At 37.7% G+C, this 14,729-nt stretch overlaps 1 pseudogene; it reads right to left on the bottom strand.

The window, feature by feature from the left end:
• Positions 1 to 370: 370 nt before the first annotated feature.
• The window catches only part of LOC131148965 (probable dolichyl pyrophosphate Man9GlcNAc2 alpha-1,3-glucosyltransferase), a 33,397-nt pseudogene continuing 19,038 nt past the window's right edge, over positions 371 to 14,729 (bottom strand).

The following is a 14,729-nucleotide window of genomic DNA, read 5'->3' as shown; positions in this document are numbered from 1 at the left end:
GCAACGGTTCGCTTTTAGATTTGGTAGTAAGTTTTGAATCAATTTGGTGTGAATTGATATGAATCGTATGAAAATAAATCGGTAATTGTAAGATTCTAACTACGGAACACCTAAAAAATACAGTGGTAAAAAAAGTCAAAAATTACAAATAAAATTATCAAAAATATAAAAATCCTTGCTTGCATTCTGCGTCACATGCTCAACAAGTAGTCCAAGTAAACATTAAAACCATGATGATTATTTTAACTAATACAGTTCATTTCAATATTTTATAACCCATATACTTATGCCACAGTTTGCTGAGTTGTACATGAAGAACACAACTTTATAACAGTAATGCCAGCAAAATGGAAATAATTTCAGAAACACATCATAGAACCTTCTTTTCTTTGTCCATTAAGGAAAACCTTGCTGACAACCTCCATTGTTTCATATTGGTGTAAACAGTAAGCAACGTAAACTGAGAGAAGCAAAGGAGCATAATTACAGCTTCAAAAAGGAAAGAATATTTCTCAGGTGGGCGCATGATAATGTAAATAATTTGAAGAATAAGAGAGCACAATATAAGAAAGGTCATGACAATTAGTTTCAAAGGGGCATGAAAATGCATCTTTCATGTATCCTGTCTTCTGCCAGGCACAAGGTATACTTTCATGTATCCTGTCTTCTGCCAGGCACAAGGTATAGAAGAACGAACATTGCAGATAAAGCCATATATGGTAGAATTAGTTTGTCTTGACACAGAAGAGGGAACATTGGGACTAATGCATAATGTGTCAACCGTCTGAAAAGAAGAGGCTCTTCAACTGCCAAAAGGCCCGCAGGCAGGAGCGGCAGCAAAATAGACTTCTCATTTACTGTAGTTTTTTTTACCACAAGCAGTAAAACAATAATTATAAAATAAAACTAAATCTAAAATAAACGGCCAAAGCATAAGGAGATAGTTTCAAATACCTTGGAATGAGGATAAGTAGAATGAAAAAGAACTTTTTAACAGCCCATAAAGGAAACCTTGCTTGCTTGGAGTCCATAGCGGTTGAAACACTAAAGGCAGACAAGATGAAATAGCTGCACTGAAGCTAAGAAATTTTAGTGATTGTGTTGTGAACAATTTTTTCCACTTCATTATGACTGAAGTGGTACACCAAAAGTGACTCCTCATATATCCCTCTCTCAAAAGGAGCTAGACGGCTAAAACCTGTACCAAGACCAAAAAATTGAGTGCCACCTTAATTAAATAGGACTACTTGTAAATTGAATATGAAACATAATTTTCTAGGAATGATTCAACCACTGAAATGGCCCTCTCTAGTGTTAATAGAGGGTGGTGCATAAGGTGCTAAAATGAGCTACAAAGAATGCACCATTGCTTAAAAGTGTCTAATATACATTAATTTCATTACATATAATGCAGCAACTAAATATTAATATAGACATATCCATCATGTTACCAAAGGAAAAAAAGCTTCAAGAACTTATATTGAAAAAGAATTAGATATTAAACAAAATCATTATGTAAATACTAATAGTGATGTTCAATAAAATTGTTCACACTTAAGATGCAAGAACGAAGAAGATACCCACCAAAAATACGAATTGGCAGTTTGTTAAAGGACAATATAGAGGTTAATAATATGCGAATGACAAAAATAATGGTCTTGCATCCACTTGTCACCATGCAAAAGCAGAAGGGAAGAAACACTTTGTCAATCCAAGGAAATGGAAGTTGTACATCAATGGAAATTTTAAAATTTGCATGCCAGTATTTACCCCCTAAAACAGAGTCTAATGAATGGCAATAAGGCCACCAAACAACAGTGAATGTTCCTAAGACAACCAGCTCCAGCTTTGACACTTCAAGAAGTGGGTTTCAGCACAGCATATACCCAGTGGATGGCTAAAAAAAGCAGGAGCAATCCAAAAAGAAAAAACAGCACACACAGAAGCAACTAGACTGATTGACATATAAATTAGTTAGAAGCATTCAACAGCTATGAACAGTGACAGATTGTAGATTCCCCATTTTAGTCCACATTTTTTACATTCTAATTTTGGGCTCAATTTTTAATCCCATGTGCTATAAACTTAATTGAACAAATCTATCTAGGGAGAATTCACTTTAAAGTGACTATTCCCTAGATACATACGGCATGATATTTTCTTTCACAATTGAATCAATTTAAAAAAAGACCTAAAGTTAGGGATTTATCAGTAGGTAATGTTGCACCAATACTCAACCGAAGTGCCACTACGGTACCAATCAAAAAGATAGTTGTCGCTACTGGATGACGAAATGGATTTAGGAATTTAATAACATTCCCTAAAAAAGGTACTATTAATAATCCCGTAGGTACTGAAACCATTAAAAGAATCCTTTTCTACATGTGGAAGAAGACAACTTACATTTAGAAGACAATCAACACAAGGTTATTTTACCTCTTTTTACCCCGCATGATAGATTAGCTAAATGACTACGGAAAAACAAGAAAAAAATGTATTAATATATTTTTATTGATCAATCAGAATTGCCTCCCAGGATCCATAATTGTCTAAAAAGATCCAATATACATACTGATCCGTTAATTTTCAATCCTAAACTGAATTTGCATGCTTTTAAGCCTATCACACTCAAAACCATTTTGGCAAATTATTAAAAACTCTTTGGGAATCAAGTAAATCATACGATGATAGTTTTGGCATTTAATTTTCTTTGGTATTTACTGGGAGGGCGAGCATGTGTTTAAGTTAAATGGAAAGTCAAAAGTACCTCTGTCAGGAGTCAAGTCCTCCACATTGAAACAAGACTAATGGTCATATGACCAAGCAAATTTGCACCAAGTCCAAGGTTCTTAAGAATGAAGAGTGGGAAAATGACCACATGGGGCTTCTTGTAGCATTCAGGTCTAAAGCAAAATACCATTACCCACATTAAATTCTATAGCTGTACAATGCATATCAGCAACAAGTTTGTATTATGGATTACTCATGGCAAGTTAACACCTAATCTCAGTATGCAATTCATGGATTTGACAAATTAGAGACTCAACAAATTCGTGCATACAGGCATCAGGTGGTAAAGGAACAAGATTAACAGTGCACAGGTTTGTAACCAAATAATTTATATAGACAACTACCCTTCATCAAAACTATTAGAAACAATTCCTGTCATCCAACCAACTGGTGATCATCAGTAGGGATGTAAATGGACTGGGGTTGGTTGATACCCCACCCCAATCCACCCCTATAGGAGCAGACTAAATAGATTTGAGGCATAGTCAAGATGAATTATGTGACCCAGGGCAGATTTGGAGCAATAAGTGAGAAATGTATTTTCCCACCCTGAATCTACCCTGCTCTTAATACCACCCCACCTAAATAAATCCATGCCAAATATATATATATATATATATATATATATATATGCATGTGTCTATGTGTGTGTGTGTGTGTTAAATAAAGTATTTTCATTCAATTATTTACAGTTTCTAAATGTTTTATTTTTATCTCGTTTTATCTTTTATTGTTTTACTAGGAATTTATCTTTAATTACATTAAAAATATGATATATTATCTTCATAATATAAAGACATGAATTGTGTTTTTTTCAAAATTTTGTGTCTTTTTATACATGGCAGGACGGATTCAAATCCTAGACAGGAGGCAGATCCCTAATGAGGTGGGAATGGGAATATAAATAATGCCCCAAGGCGGATTCAAGACAAGTAATTCTTGGTGGGGTGGATTCAGGCTCTACCCAGCCTGCTCCAAATCTGCCCCATTTACATCCCTAAGCATCACTTATTCCTTTTAGTCATTACTTAGACAATAGAATGATTATGTTGCCATTGAAGCTTTTGGCAGCTATTCCCCATTCATCAATTTTTTTAGATTTATTAAAAACAAAAATTAAAAATAAACTGTGTGAGGAAATACAATTGAGATAGGACAGCAAATACTCAAAAAAATAAAACTAAAAATAAGGGGAAAAAACCGAATAAAATAAAAACTTCAAAAAATTTAACAAAAGCTAACTAAGAAAACCCCTTTCTATCATAGTTAATAGTGCACTCTAAATTTACTAATCCCAGTTGCCCCTTCTTGGCCTTACTTTTACCACCATCCAAACTTCTTTGCAACCCATCTTATGCAGCAATTATTGTGCCTTTATACCCTTCTCATTATGCTCACCATTGAAGACCTAAGCGTGGGCAAAATACCAATCTTAGTTTGCTACCTCTCTTTCCTTTTGTTAGCTTTGGTGCAATCTCAAGAGGGGGGATGAATTGCGTATTTAAAATTTATTACCTATGTTAACTGGTTTAACCAACAGTGTAATACGGCCTAGGGTCAGTCTACGCAATCAACAAGTAAACATACACGTGCAGTAAATATAAAGTGCGGAAAGGTAAACAATACATGCAATATGTTATCGAGGTTCGGTCAAATTGCCTACGTCCCCGCCTTGACCACACTAGCACAAGGATTACCACTATAATGCTCACTTAAACGGGTGGAGCGGCACCTATACAAATTAGGTCAATTCAAGGGGCTGACCTCAACCAACACACCTTAACAGGATGGCGTACCTAACTTTCCTAACCAGGTTTAAGCCAATCCGAGATTATTCCACAAGGCTAGTCTCTCTCTTCAGGCCCACGCCTAGAATACAACCAATGTGTATAAAATGTATACACGGAAATACGCTTCTAGACAAGCAGATATGTGCACCAATACAGCTCAATCAATATTGCAAGCACGAATGATATGTAAATATACTCAGTGCTCTAATGTGTGCTAAACACTCAATCAAGTATGATAATCAGTCCAGATCTAGAGTGTATATCCAAGCAAAATTTGAAACACAATATGTGAATTGCACAATCAGATCAGGGTTTCAAATATACTAAGTAAGTTAAATCAAACAAACTCAATAAGATATTTCAAAATACAAAGCACAGTGGAGTTATTTGAAAACTAGCTTTTTGAAAAGGATTTTTGCATCACCAAAAACTAGGTTTAGGTATCTTGCAATGACAATGCAAGAACCACAACCCTCAAAGTCTTCCCACACAAGATTTATAAAGGGAAATCAGTGGAAGAACTTTAATGCTAAACTCTCAAATAAAATCAATCAAACAATAATACAAGTGAGAGTTCTAGCAGGAGAGATTAAGTGCAATAGCCTTAGAGATGCTCACAATGCTTAAAGAGATCAAGAGTGTGGAGTATGTGAGTATTTGGAAGTAGTATTGACTATAAAATGATTTTTGGATTTGAGAGAATTTTGGCCTCAATGATCTTCCTAATCTCTTGCTAATTATTTCAAATGAGGGGGAATATATAGACTTCCCCAAAAATATAACTGCTAAGGATACAGGTGGAATAATTAGAAAAATTTTAATATTATTTAATTAGATTAACCTCATTTAAATAACCGCGGTAAAAAAAATATGGGGCAACCCGAGAGCACCGGTCAACCAGGGCAAGTTCGGTCGACCCAAGTTCTCGAGGTTTAGTGGACCGGGAGTAAAATGAACTGTGAGTTTGGTCGACCGAACTTGTAAATCTGAAGCCTTTTTGCGAGGTTCGGCCAACCAGGACTAAAATGAACTGCATGTTCGGTCAATCGGACTTATAATTCCAAAGGCAATTTTTCCTTCTTGCGAGGTTCGGTCGACCGGGACCATTTGAACTGAGTGATCGTTCAACTAGACAATTGAGTTCCCACACGTGAGAACTCGGTCAACTAGATAGTTGGTATGTATTTTAGACTCGGTCGACCAAGTGGTCAAAATGTTGACTCCTGGGGAGTTCGGTCGACCGGGGTCAAATGAACTATAAGAGTTCGGTCGACCGGGCTATGGTCAACTTGTTGACCCAGGACCGGTTCGGTCAACTGGGCATTTTTGTACAAGAAGTTCGGTCGACCGAGAGTGCACACTTAGTGCATTTCGGTCCTGTTTTAGCCAACGATCACCCTATTTCAAATGATCATTCATATACGTGCAAGAGTGAGTGTCCTAGGGTCATTTTAGGCCTTTTTAAGTGCACCGAAAAAATCCGGTGTTGGTCGACCAAAGGGTATTCCCTAAGATCTTTCTATGGTCTATGTAGGTACCTAAAGTCCAACTAGGGTCGATTTGAGCATACCTACCTATCATGCATGATGCAAAATATTACAAGCCATACGAGTGCACAGTCCATAATTAATTTACATCCCAAAATGAAGAAATGAAATAATGAATACAAATACATAGCACACTTCTTCATTCTTCGACACGAACACCGCACGCCATCATGATATGTCTTGTTGTCCGAAAGCGCGCACAAGGTGAACCTACATGCAAGTCTTAGTACAACCATCAGTACCAAGAGTATTTGTCATAATCAAAATTGGGTGTGACCAATCAGGTCAACACCTTTCTTATTCCATCCTCAAAAAAATATAAACACCATATAAATCGTCCTATGCAAATGGAAGCACATGAAATATCATCCAATAAATTAAGAGATTTTGATTGGCACCCAAACTGATCATAAACCTCATCTACTTGACAATATCCTCATCCATCGATCATTGTTTGGATTACACTGAAGCACAAATAGAACTCACCCTTTTCCACTTTATCCAATCTCATATCACAGGTTTTCCATTTGATTTGGACTCAAACTTCTGCAGTCCCCTTCCTTCATGGCTGCCCAAGCCATAGTGGCAAGGCAACGATGAGCATACAAAGGAGAAAGGGTGGGGTTTCACAAGTCATGGAGCTGTACAAGTTGTCCAACATCATTATCCCCCATTAATAATTTTGAGGCAAATGGAAAGTTGTTTATTGAATAAGGCTTCATCTTCATATATCCAATTATGACATCCCCACTACATTATAAACTAGGATGCATAATTTGTTAGATAATTGTGTTATCATCCACCAGGCTATCTCAGTTAGAAAGATTTCACCAATTTCTGCAGTATTCTTGGCAATAGCAGTACTAGACCTTCACATGAAACAATCCTATCTTAAAAACACATTGAATCAGACAATTCCAAGTGTGCAATTGCTAGCCAAAAGAAGTTCTATATACGTTAAAGTCTCTTTCCAGACCAAATTCCATCAGCCATATTTAGTAGCTTTGTTTTTGAAGAAGAGAATTCACTAAAAGGGCACTAAGAGTGTGCCACCCAATTACAAACAAGGAGAGAGAGAGAGAGATCAATAGATGACAGTTTATCCTAGAGATCCAAAATTAAACATGTGTCCAGCATGTACTGCCAATTAAAACAGCTAGAAAGAGCAGGAAGCTATCTATCCTTGAGGATTGTGGAAGAAGTAGAAGTTCATAAGCTCTAGCATTTCTTTCTCTCCTCGAAATCCAGGAAATGATGAGAGGGATCCCTCTTAAGGCTTTTACCCTTTTGTAGAAATACCATTCTGAGCCCAGATTTCCTTTCCCACAGATTCACCAGTGACCCAGTGCTGTCCCTAAAGAGTAGTGACCAGATTCCAAAAGATTCTTGTCCCGGGACAGTGGAGCCGTAAGCTGTCAAAAGTTCCAGTATCACCTTTGCAAAGAAAGCATCTATTAACTAAGACGAAACCCCTTCTATAAGGATTATTGGGAGTAATAATCTTTCCAGAAGCTTCCACCAAAGAAGGGGGAAAAAACCACCAACTTTGGTTGGTGCACAAGTTCACCAAATGGCTTTCCAAGGTAAATTAAGTCTAGCCTCAGAGTAACTGTCCAGCTACTTGTAGAAGGAACAGACCATGAAGTAGCCATTTTATTGAGCTTCCATACAGGCGCATCTGAACTCGCCACGCGTATTCTACAAAGACAGCCATTAAATCAGCAAAAAATTCAAGGTCCCAATCATGAGCATTTCTTTAAAAAAATAATAAATAAAAGAATGTTCTTGGCTGCCAAATTAACAAAATGGTCCACATACACATTTAACATAGCATCTTTGCTGCAAGTGCAATTGAAGGAAATTGAGAGCTAAGAGGAAATGAGCAGCAGCAACTGTCATGCCAAAAATAAAAATAAAAAGTATTGTCCCCATTTCCAACTACAAAGTGCATGAGAGTTAGAAATCCTCCCACCCATCCAAAAACTAGCCCCATAGGAATGCATGGACTCATTGGAAATGCACCCATTGTGATCGAAGTCATTCTTTAAAGCAATGATCTTTCTCCAAAGTACTCCTTGTCCATGAATCTCCACATCCTATTACCCAAGAGGGCTTCATTGAAGAAAGTGAGAGATTTAAGACCCTATCCATCTCATCGAATTGACTGCCAAATTACATCCCATTTAACTAAACAGAACTTAAAGACCTCCCTTGTATTTCCCCAAAGAGTTTTTTTGAATGTCTTCCAATCTTTTGGCCACAGGACAAAGAATAAGGATGGACAATAAGTAAAATGGAGGCTAGAGAGGGTGCTTTTGATGACAGTGGTAGTTATGTTCCCAACTTTTCAAGAAAGGTTCCCAAATCCTTTTTTCCTTGATCTTTGCACCAAGAGGGAGACCAGGGTTGTTCAAAGGAAAAGTACCCAACTTACAACCCACGATACCAGCCAAGAAATTGCTATCCTTCTCAATGCATTACAAAAACTCTTCCTAATTTGAATTCAGGCTCATACAGAGAATTGAAATGCAAAAGGTTGTTCAAAGGAAAAGCACTCAACTTACAACCCACGATACCAGCCAAGAAATTGCAATCCTTCTCAATGCACTACAAAACCCTACCTAAATCGAATTCAGGCTCATACAGAGAATTGAAACGCAACAAAAGACATCTAAGTCTAGGGATGAAAAGAATTAGTGGCCCCTCACTAGTAGCTTATCTAATTCATTAGAATCCAGGTATTTTAAAAGGGATAAAAATTAAGGGACAGAAGTTTTCTTTTATAGAAAAGTTGACTTATTAAGAGAGAAGAGTGTACACGGGCAATGAACTCCTCATAAAAAAGAAGGCTAATCCAAAAGGAAAACAAAACAAGAAAAACAAGACAAAATAAAAGGCTAATAAAGCCAACCAATCACACTGAATATTTGAACAAGCCATGCTACCAAAACACCTACAGAGAAAACCCACAAGGAAGCCAAAAAAACAGCTCTGTCCTATATCAAATCAAGTGTGGAAGCACAATCTCTAAATATGTGAGAATTTCTCGTTTTTATTGGTGATAGAAAAAGAAGAGACTTCAATAACAGGAGAAGCATATATAAAAAGGAGAATTAAACATCTCCCAAAAATCTGGAACAAGCCAGAAGGAAAAAATTAAAGAACAAAGAAAGAAAAAGAAAAATCACGCTAACAGATTTTTCCAATCTCGCTGAACTCCAGAAAGCTTACTCCCCTAAAAAACCTAAACCTAACACACCACAAAGAGGCCATATAATGAATCTTTTCCCAAACCAGCAGCTAACTAAACTTCTTCCCTGCAAAGATCTGTGCATTGCGCTCCAACCATAACCCCCACAACACTGCAAAAAACACCACAATTCCATAACGCATACCTATCCTTCCTCCTTCAAAGCCCACAAATGAAATAGCCAAAAATTCCTTCACTGATACAGGACAAACCCAACTTTCTCCCAAAACACCAAATAACTTGTTCCAAATCCTCAAAGCAAAATCAGAATGCAAAAAAAGATGAGATGCTGTCTCGGAATTCGTATGGCAGAGCACACAAACATCTGGAGAAAGAGTCTTCAAAAGTCTCCTGATCTGCCACAAGTTATTGGTATTGATTTTATTAAGCACGAACAACCAAATAAAAGCCTTAATTTTGGGGGGTACTTTGGCCTTTGAAATAATAGAATAGAAAGGAAAAAAAGAATTGGAACAGGTCAATAATTCATAAAATGATTTACAAGAATAAATTCCCAAATGATCCAAAGACCAAGAAAGAACATCCGTAACCAATGAAAGATGACAATTATTCAATGAAGTCAACAAGGATGAAAACTCCACCAGCTCTCTATCATTAAAAGATCTCCTAAAATGAAAATTCCAAGAAGCCAAAGGGCTAATCAAATCACTAGAAAATAAGTAAATAACACTATTCTACCCTAAGATCAGTAGGAAGAGACAAGGAAAAGAAGTGGATAAGACACCATTCCCCAACCACAGGACTTTCCAAAAACAAATGCAAGAACTGCTCCCCACCTCAAATTTAGTGTGTGGAGTGAATGAGGGATGAATCTGAGAAACAGACCTCCAAGAACTCTCTGAAGAACATCTTAAACTAGCACTGGTCTAAGGTATCTTAACCATTCTCTCTCAACCCAAACTTACTTTTAATTTTTTGTATGATAACAAAAGAAAATATATTAAGAAAGAAAATTTACAATCATAATGAGGATACTAAATCCTCAAAAATAAGATAGAAAACAAAATTAAAAACTCAAAAAAAAAAATAAAAAATAAAAATAAAATAAAAACAAAAAAACCTACTATTATCAGCCCAGAAATCACCTCTGTAATCCCTTCCCATTGTAGTTCACTGATCATTTCAAAGTGCAAATTAGCTAGCTCTCTTTGACCCTTCTTCACCTTTGATTCCCCCCACCCCCACCCCCCACTTCATTGAAGCCTAACTTCATTTCCTCCTTGATCAGAGAACTAAGGCCCAATTCATCTAACAAACACTAAGTTTCAATGTCTTTCCCAGAGGTTTCTTGGGCTGGAGTAGGCAAAATTCCATTCTTCACCTTATGTTCAACTTTTAGTAACCTCGTCATCAAACATATTAATTCCATCTAAGCCTTCTAAAGGAGGAGGCAGCACATAAGGTAAATCCCCAAGGTGATCAGTAGAAGAATCAGAGGAATATCCATGCTAATCCCGAATATGACTCAAAAGTAAACCTTTTTAGCATTCAAAATCACTACTCCCTACATCATCCTCATCCAAAACATCTCCCCATCTCTCACTACCATCGCAGCATTTGGCCCTCTCCTAAAATTGGCTCCTCCACTATACTTGGAACACCTTTGGAATCTCTCCTAATAATTTTATGTGCTTTTCACCAGACAAATCTCACATATCTCCATTAAGTTCCCTCCCTTCAACACCAGTTTGCACTTCCTTATGACAGGCGTAAACCTTTCCACTTCTCAAGTTATCCGAGTTGACTACCTTACTATCTAGATCTCCAACTGACCCAAACAAGAAGTCTTCATTTTCAAACTTCCAAGAATTAAGACTCTTAGAACCAAAATCCCCCCCATTCATCCCTAAAACTTCCCCTATTATCATTCTTCTCCTGCCAAGGACAAGCACCTTGACTTCCTACTTCCATCGCCTGCTCTTTTCTGTCACCAGAGCATCCCTCCTGACGACCATTGAGGATGTTGCTTGAAGAGGAGCACAACTTAGGACCTTTCGTATCATCCTATACCTCATTCAAAGATGATCGCTGATCATCTTGCTTCTACTCTACAAAACTCTGAATTTCCGTAGCCTCTCCCCCCAGACTTGGGCTGAAGGACTTCCTTTTGGCTAGGGACCCGTAAGGACTTATGGGCCTGCCAATTTAATTGACCCATCTGCATTTTATCACTGCCCAAGCCCAGTGATAAATCATAAGATTCTTCTTGGTCCTCCTAATCCAGCAAGCCCAGCAAAGAGTTAAAGAGATTTATTACTTTCTAACAGCCGGCCCAAATCTATACCAGTTGTCAAACCAGGCCCAGCCCACTCAGTCTTTGTCAACCCATCACCCCTGCAAGAAACCCCAGCTGCCTCTGTCGATTGATCATGCGAAGCTGACACAGTGAACATCTCTTGAATTCTTCCCCTGCAGCAAACGCAAACCCACCTCTTGCACACTCTTAGGTATCGAATGACCTCCATCATCACTTGCACTGCTTGAAACAATCTGACTCCATGAAAGATTATCATTCTTATTGTTATCTGCTGCATTGGATCCTGGCTGACAAGAGCTCTCTAAAGCAACAAAAGCATCCCCAAATCAAGACCATCCATCCCCTTTCAGTCCTTCAGGAACAAAAAATGGAATACCTTTTACCCCTCATCCATGTCCTATTTCCATGAACTTTCCTGCCCTAGTCGCATGAATTCCCGTCCAGTAATCAACATATGCTCAGACTCTTCAAAAACCCTTGCACAGCCAACTGAAGGGAGACAAGAATCCTTGAGAAAACCATGAAGCTGCATCCGAAGAGAGATGTACGCACCAATTACACTTATGGTCTTCTCAAGGACAAACAGAGCTCCAAACTCAATGCCAAAGGGAAGAATCTTCAAGAGGGAAACGGCCATAGCCATTTACCCCCCCCCCCCCAAATTTAAACTTGCACACCTCTCACAACTAATTAAATGATCCCTATGACCCCAACTCCAGACCACACAAAACCTCTCATTGGTCTCTCGATCTTACTACCAATCCACACTGGAATCTAAAACATAGACAAGTAATACAGCAGGATACTAGACAGACAAGCCTGAATAAGAGTGATTCTACCCCCAAGAGAGAAAAGAGCCCCCTTCCAGCCATCTAAACACTTTGCCACTCTTTTCCACTATCGGATTCCAAAAATCCACATTTCTAAGATTACCACCCCCCCAAAAAATAAATAAACAAGGGGCCCCTAAATAAGCCAAAGGCCAATCCAATAAACCACACCAACAGCCCCTTATCCGCCAGCACCAGCATTCACCAAATCCCTTCCCCACAAAGATTTATCCAAGAAACTCTAGCTAACTCTGTCATAAGCTTTCTCAAAATCCAATTTGAAAATGAACCCCATCTTCTTTCTCCTACAAATATCCTCCACCATCACATTAGCCAACAAAATAGCATCCACTATAAAACTAGTCTTATCAAGCACGCACACAGCCTATTAGCCAATATATTGATGATAATCTTATAAACACTAGCGACCAAACTAGTAGGTTTGAAGTCCTCTACCTTAATACATCCAGATTTCTTAAGCACGAAAACAACAAAGGTGGAATTAATATTCTTCCTCAAAATCCCATCCCCATAAATTTAGTAAAGAATTTAAGCAAATCACCCTTAATTACATCCCAGCAATCTTAAAATTTATATATATATATGTTATATTAAAGCCATCCAAACTTGCTCTCTCTAATCCAAAAACTACCCCCTTCACTTCCCCCTCATCAAAGGTCTCTCCAAACATGCATCTAATCTCTAGAAAAGGAAAAGGGATTCCATTCTAACCCCTCAACCATCAGTCTACAAACATCCTCCTCACAATACAAGTTATCATAGAAATTAGTAATCTCAGACGCGATGCAACTAAGGTCAATGATCATTCTGCCTCACCCCACATCCAACTCCCTAATCAAATTCTCTCATTTTCCCATTTGCTAGTATGTGAAAGAAACTAATAACCATCTTAACCCATTTGAATTTGGTCTTTTGCCTCCAGCTCCTCGCTTCCTTAAAGATCATCTCCTCCAATTCATTCATCACAGAAATGTTTTTTGCTTCTTCATTGTCCGAGATTTTTTTTTTTTTTTTTTTTTTTTTTGGCAACAAAAGAACATTTCATTAATAGATAAAGAATTTACAAAAGGGAGAATGAGATATCTCCCGAGACAAACTTGGGCACTCCAAAACTAAAGAAATTAAAATACCCAAGAGAAAAGAGATTATCAAGTCAGCATGTTCCTCCAATCTCTTTCAAACTCCCAGAACCTTGCCTATCTAAAGAAGTCATAACCAACACACCATAGTGAGGTCAAGTACTTAATTTTTTCCCAAACCAGCATCCGGTTTAATTTTTTCCCAGAAAATATCTGAGTATTACGTTCCATCCATAATCCCCATAATACAGTGAAAAAACCACACTTCCATTAGACTGCCCTATCCTTCCTTCTACCAAAGCCTACAAAGGCCATATCTAAAATGTCTTCCACCGGAGGACAAACCCAGCTTTCTCCCATAATGACAAGAAAGCATATTTCATATCCTCCAAGCAAATTCACACTGCAAAAGAAGATGAGAAGCTGTCTTCCAGTTCTTGTAACAGAGCACACATACCATCAGGAGAGAGAGCCTTCAAAGGTCTCTTAATTTGCAACAAGTTTTTAGTATTTATCTTATTAAGCACAACCAACCAAGTGAAAGCCTTTATTTTCGGGGTAACTTTAGCCTTCCAAATAGTAGAATAAAGTAGGAAAGAAGAGTTTGAACAAATCAAAATTATCAACAAAAGATTTGCAAGAATACATTCCTAACTAGTCCAAAGATCAAGAACGAACATCCCTCCCCGAATAAAGGTTACTCCCATTCAATAAAGATAACAAATATGACAATTCCACCATCTCCCTATCGTTTAGAGGTCTCCTAAAGTGGAGATTCCAGGAAATCAAAGGGCTGCTCAAGTCACCAACAAAAAAAGAAAAGATTTATTTTGTTCAGAACTTAGATGAAAGAGTCGAGGGAAAGAAGTGGAAAATGGTTCATTTCTTAGCCAAGGGTCTTTCCAAAAATGGATATGAGAACCCCTCCCCACCTCAAGTTTAGTTGAGGGGTGAAAAAGGATAGATCTAAGAAAGGAACCTCCACGGACTCCCCAAAGAACATCTTAAATTAGCATTGATATCCCACCCATTCTCATTCATCCCGAACTTACTTATAGCTTTATGTCAAAGGACGATTCTTCTAGAGAGAAGCGACATAGCAATTTAGCTAGAAGAGCGATGGTTTTGGACACCATCTTACAAA

The sequence above is a fragment of the Malania oleifera genome, chromosome 1, assembly GCF_029873635.1.
Source record: "Malania oleifera isolate guangnan ecotype guangnan chromosome 1, ASM2987363v1, whole genome shotgun sequence".
Taxonomy (NCBI): Eukaryota; Viridiplantae; Streptophyta; class Magnoliopsida; order Santalales; family Ximeniaceae; genus Malania; species Malania oleifera.
This window is presented reverse-complemented; position numbering and strand designations above follow the sequence as displayed.